Source organism: Boleophthalmus pectinirostris, unplaced genomic scaffold, assembly GCF_026225935.1.
Source record: "Boleophthalmus pectinirostris isolate CB_2022bp ecotype Guang Dong unplaced genomic scaffold, ASM2622593v1 HiC_scaffold_7, whole genome shotgun sequence".
Taxonomy (NCBI): Eukaryota; Metazoa; Chordata; class Actinopteri; order Gobiiformes; family Gobiidae; genus Boleophthalmus; species Boleophthalmus pectinirostris.
This window is the reverse complement of record NW_026571473.1, coordinates 2,036,428-2,042,803: the sequence shown is the minus strand read 5'-3', so window position 1 is coordinate 2,042,803 and position 6,376 is coordinate 2,036,428.

Genomic DNA, 6,376 nt, shown 5'->3' with positions numbered 1-6,376 from the left:
GAAACTCACACTTCCAGGGTTTTTGCAAACCGTCTGTTGTATTCTGATTCCTGACATAGTCGCTGGAGAGAAATGAAACTGAACGGAGGCACTGGTGGCGCCAGACTTGCTACGCAAACAGGCCCTTAAGACTGAAAATCATTTAAAGCTGATCATTTGGGCAAACCCTTCACCAGAAAAGTGACACACTGCACCTTTAAAATAACTTGTATTTAACTTAGCAGAGAAACAGGATCTTTCAGGACGACTCGGTGAAAATGCAGAGTTAAATGAAAGAAGTGACTTACCTACACTAGTTTTAATGACATTATGTTTCATCTGTCAAATGAGAACAGAAGCTGAAAAGGAAGCACTTCTTGTACAAACATGTTCTGTCCTCCTGAAACACGGTGATAACAGACTGATAAAACCACACTGATACAATGATCCGGTCAGAGCAGCAGCTCCACGGATCTGCCCCTGGAATTCTTGTCGACACAGAGAAGTGATGTTGTACAGAATGCGCCCTCCTCCTCCCTCCTCCTTCCTCTCCTCCTTCCCCTCCTCCTCCCTCCTCCTTCCTCTCCTCCTCCCTCCTCCTCCCTCCTCCGTCCTCTCTCCTCTTCTTTCTTTGTATCTCCATGAACGGAGCGCTGTGGCTTGCTGCGTTTGTTTACGTTCTCGGGTACTTCCTGTTGTGTGGTGTTGTGACCCCGCCCACTGTGCCCTGTCACGGCAGAGCGAGGGAGGGAGGGAGATGGAGGGAGATGGAGGGAGATGGAGGGGTGAGGTGGAGGAGGGGGGTCAGATGTAGAGAAGGAGGAAGAGGAGGAGGAGGGAGGAGAGGAGGGTATGATGTGGAAGTCCAGCGGTTGCAGTTTCCCACATTGTTGGAATTCAGCACCAGTCTGTTTGCAGCGCCCCACTGGCCCCGCGCTCTCCTCCCTCTCTCTCACTCGCTTTTACCTTTCTCTCCTCTCCTCTCTCTTTACCCTTTCTTTCCTATACCCTCTCTGTCTCTCCTCGCTCTTCCTCTCCTCTTGCTCCTCTCTCTCTCTCCTCTACTCCCTCTTTCTCTCTCTTCCATATCCTTCTTCTCTAGCCCCCTTCTTTCCCTCTATCTCTCCCTCTCTTTCCTCTACTCCCCCTTTCTCTGTCTTCCATATCCTCTCTCTCTCTCTCCTCTCTCTCCTCTCCCTCTCTACTCCCTTTACCCCATCTCTCTGTCTCCCTCTTTCTTCCTGCTGTCTCTCTCTCTCCTCCCCTCTCACTTCTGTCTTTTCTCTTCTCCCCAATCCCTCTATCTCTCTGCTCCCTCTTTTCTCTCTCTTTCCCTCTGTGTCTTTCTTTCTTTCCATCTCTCTCTCTCCCTCTTGCTTTCTGCTGTCTTTCTCTCTTCTAACCCTTCTCTTCTCCCTAATCCCTCCCTTTTTCTCTCTCTTTCTATAGGCCTCTTTCCTTCTCTCTCCCTCGCTCTCCTCTACTTCATGTTTCTCTCTCCCTCTTCCTTCCTGCTGTTTCTCTCTCCTCCTCTCTCTCTCTCTTCTATCTATTCTCTTCTCCCTAGCCCCTCTCTGTCTCTCTCCTGTCCTCCCTCTTCTCTCTCTTTCCCTCTGTCTCTTTCTGTCTCCCTCTTTCCTTCTCTCTTTCTCCCCTCTACTTCATCTCTCTCTCTCTCCCTCTTCTTTTCCACTGTCTCTCTCTCTCCTCCCCTCTACTTGTATCTCTTCTCTTCTCCCTAATCCCTCTATTTCTCTCCTCTCCTCCCTCTTTCCCTCTGTCTCTTTCTGTCTCCCACTTTCCTTTGTTCTCTCTCTCTCCTGTCTCTCTCTCTCTCCTCTCTGCCCCGCTCTCTCCTCCCTCTATCTCGCTCTCTTTTACCTTTCTCTCCTTTACTCTCTCTCTCCTCACTCTCCCTATCCTCTTGTTCTCTTTCTCCTCTTCTCCCTCTTTCTTTCTCTTCCATATTCTCCTTCTCTACCCCCCTTCTTTCCCTCTATATCTCCCCTTTCTTTCTCCTTTACCCCATCTTTCTTTCTCTCCCTCTTCCTTCTTGCTGTTTCTCTCCTCCTCCACTTTCTCTTCTATCCCTTCTCTTCTCCCTAATCCCTCCCTTTTTCTCTCTCTTTCTCACTCTCTTTCTATAGGCCTCTTTCCTTCTCTCTCTCCCTCTCCTCTACTTCATTTTTCTCTCTCCCTCTTCCTTCCTGCTGTCTCTCTCTCCTCCTCTCTCTCTCTCTTCTATCTCTTCTCCCTAACCCCTCTCTATCTCTCCTCTTCTCTCCTCCCTCTTCTCTCTCTCTTTCCCTCTGTCTCTTTCTGTCTCCTTCTCTTTTTCCCCCCTCTACTTCATCTCTCTCTCCCTCTTCCTCTCTTACTTCTATCTCTTCTCTTCTCCATAACCCCTCTCTATCTGTCTCCTCTCCTCCCTCTTCTCTCTCTCTTTCCCTCTCTGTCTTTCTGTCTCCTTCTTTCCTTCTCTCTCTCTCCTTCTCCCTCTTCCTTCCTGCTGTCTCTCTCTCTCCTCCTTTCTCACTTCTATCTCTTCTCTTCTCCATAACCCCTCCCTAACCCCTCCTCTCCTCCCTCTTCTCTCTCTCTTTCCCTCTGTCTCTTTCTGTCTCCCTCTTTCCTTCTCTCTCTCCGCTCTTCCCTCTTCTTCATGTTTCTCTCTCTCCCTCTTCTTTCCCTCTTTCTCCCTCTCTAGCCTCCTTCCCTCTCTCTCCCTCCATCTTTTCTTCTCTCTTCTCTTTCTCCTTCACTCTTGGTCTTGTTTTGGTGCAGAGCAGTAAAAGTTCAAGTGTGTTAGAAGCCGCTGAGCAAAGCACTTTTCCTCTGGTCCAGTGAAATGAATCGTAGCTCAGAGTGACGCTGTTCTAGTCCAGACGAGGTTGGTTGGAGTCAGATTCCCTCTCACACACTGGACTTTACCAGGAAAGTCCAAACACACAAATATTGACCCTGATCATTTCTGTTGGTGACAAAACCCAAGAGCTCAGCGTGTGACGACACAAACCTGCGTTAGAACAAAAGTAGATCATGTTTCTGCCCTCGCCGTGTCTGTGTGACGTGTGACGAGCCTCCAGAGAGTTACACGTGTTACCTGAAACCCACTCCGGTTTGAGTCCTGACTTAGACTTTAGTTTGGTCCTGCTCTAGTCCTGGTTTGGTCTTGTTTTAGTCCTGATTCAGACCTGGTCTAGTCCTGGTCTAGTTTCAGTTTTAATTCCTAGTGACATCCTGATATAGACTTTGGTTTGGTTCTGTTTTAATCCTGTTTTACTTCTGGTTTAGACCTGGTTTAATCCTGGTCTAGTCTTGGTTTAGGTTCAGCTTCAGTCTCAGTTAAGTCCTGATATAGACTTTGGTTTGGTCCTGGTCTAGTCTTGGTTTAGACGTGGTTTACTCGTGTTATAGTCTTATAGTCCTGGTTTAGTCCTGGTTTAGACCTGGTTTACTCGTGTTATAGTCTTATAGTCCTGGTTTAGACCTGGTTTAGTCATGTTATAGTCCTGGTTTAGTCCCAGTTAAGTCCTGGTGTTTAGTCCTGATGTAGACATTTGTTCAGTCCTGGTCTAGCCCTGTTTTTAGTCCTGGCCTAGTCTTGGTTTAGGTTCAGCTTCAGTCTCAGTTAAGTCCTGATGTAGACTTTGGTTTGGTCTGGCTTAGACCTGGTTTAGTCCTGGTTTATTCCTGGTCTAGTCGTGTTTTAATCCTGGGTTAGACGTGATGTAGTCCTGGTTTAGACCTGTTCTCGTCCTGTTCTAGTCCTGTTATTGTCCTGGCCTAGTCCTGGTCTAGTCCTGGTCTAGTCCTGTTTTAGTTCTGGTCTAGTCTTGGTTTAGTTTCAGTTTGGTCTGTAGGACGGTTTACTGTAACTTGACGTCTGTTTCATAGTTTTGTGTTTATATAATCTCATGTTTTATGCTTTGAAATTAAACACTGATTCACTTTTGCCATGGAGATATTATTGCTTAAAGAATGTTCCAACATATGGCATTAAACAGATCTGTCTACTGGTCATTTATGAAAATGTGCATCCTTACTGTGTGGCCTCTCCATAGATCAGACGTGTAACTCTGGTCTGGTTGTGCTGTTTGTTTTCATGGAGACAGATCAAGTTCATTTCATTCCTGGACGACTGAGGGATTTTACCGACTTAATTTCATACTGTGGAACTTTCTTGGCAAAGCCGTGACATCTCCTAGGAGACAGTCAGCTCCTCCATCAGTAAAGTTACACAGTGCTCCTTTAAACTTTGTCCTGGGGTTTGTTTTATGTGGACCAGCTCAGAATTACACAGATATGAACCATGACTAGGTCAATAAATGTGGTCTAGTTTTGGTTTAGTCCTGGTCTAGGACTGGTCTGGTTCTGGTCTGGTCCTGGTCTGGTCCTGGTTTAGTCCTGGTTTGAGCCCAGATTAGTCATAATTTAGGTTTTCGTTTTGGTCCTGGTCTAATCCTGGTTTGATCCCTGGTTTGAGCCTAGTTTAGTCCTGATGTAGACTTTTGTTTGGTTGGGGTCTAGTCCTGGTCTAGTCTTGATTTAGTCCTGGTTTGAGCCCAGTTTAGTGCTAATGTAGACTGTTGTTTGGTCCTGGTCTAGTCCTGGTCTAGTTTCATCATTAGTGTTAGTTTAGTCCTACCTTTGGTGTTGTAGATGTAAATTTAATCCTGGTTTAGTCCTGGCTTAGTCCTGGGTTAATCCTGGTTTAGTCCTGGCTTAGTCCTGGTTTGAGACCAGTTTAGTCCTAATGTAGACTTTTGTTTGGTTGAGGTCTAGTCCTGGTTTAGTTTCAGCTTTAGTTCCAGTTTAGTCTTAATCTAGGTGCTGTATATGTAAGTGTAGTCCTGGTTTAGTCCTGATTTAGTCCTAGTTTGACCCTGGTTTAGTCCTGGTTTGATCTCTGGTTTAAGCCCATTTTTGTCCTGATGTAGACTTTTGTTTGGTCCTGTTCTAGTCCTGGTCTAGTCCTGGTCTAGTCCTGGTCTAGTCCTGGTCTAGTCCTGGTCTAGTCCTGGTCTAGTCCTGCTTTAGTCCTCACCTTGGTGCTGTATATATAGGTGTAAACACATCCTCTGAGGATTATGATGGATGTCAGAACTTTCTCTTTTACCTTTTAATTGTTCCGTTTGTGATCTGCTGCAGAATCAGACCCACGTCCAGCTCCGTTTTACACAACCGCCCCTTTAATGCTGTCGCCACGTCAACCACAACTCTACCTAAAGCTCCACACTGTTACATTATTTTATTTTATAGCTGACAGTTTGTCAGAGTGTTTTCTAGATTCTCCACAGGTTGCTAGTTTGGTTCCCACACCCACCAATGCATGTGTTGTGTCATTGAGCAAGACACTTTTCTGCTTTGTTTCCAGTGTCTGAATATTAGAGACGTAAACAAATGTGGCCGTAAATCTGTTTTATATTTCCACATATTGCATCCAATCTTAAATCTGTGCTCATGTTGAAGAAAAAATAAAATGTAAAACTATTATTGCTGTTGCCATAGCAATTAACAATTTAATAGTGAATATTTTCATGGTGTAGTTCACTCAAAATGGAGCCGAGAAACTAAAGCTAAAACTCACGAATAAAATGTTGTGTGTTATCCGCCACCTGCTGGTCCCATAGAGATGAGAGTTAAAGGTGCATTGTGTAACTTTTCACCTGCTTGTTTCTATGGAGATGTCACTGCTCTGACTGGAATGTTCCACAGTGTGACATTAAACAGTTCTACTTTACATTTATTCACTTACAGGTGGTTTTATAGCTCAAATATACCTTAAAACACAAACATTCTGACTGGGAGCGGGGTCGGCCTCTCCACAGATCTGACCTGTAACTCGGCCTGGTTTGGTCTCCATGACGATAAAAAGGTTTAACGCCATACACAGCAGAAACTGGAGGGTTAAAATTTCAGGATAAACATATTTCAGAGTTGTTTTTAACACCAAAAGTGGAATTTTAACTTTAAAATTTGAAAGTTAAATGGGGGTTCGAGTTCATATTAATTCTACTTCCTTTAGTGTTAATTTGGCTCCTCCCACCCACCACTTCAACCTCCAGTGAGAAAAGACCAGTTTGAACCAGTTTTGTGCATAATTTCATCTTAAATTAACTCAAATAAAGTGTAAAATTGTAAAAATAAGACATCTCTGTGTGTTGTTGCGCTAAATCAGGATAACTCTACAAAGTGTTATCTGTTTACTCTCAAAACATTAATATAACTCTTTTTTGGGGGGTTAAACAGGAACTTTGGTCAAGTGTTACTTAATTAACATATCCAAAAAATGTAAAATTAACTCTAAACCATGAGAAAATGTTCAAACTGATTCTGTGAGAGTAAATTTTAACACTCCACTGTGAAACATTCGAGACAAAACAATAACATCTCC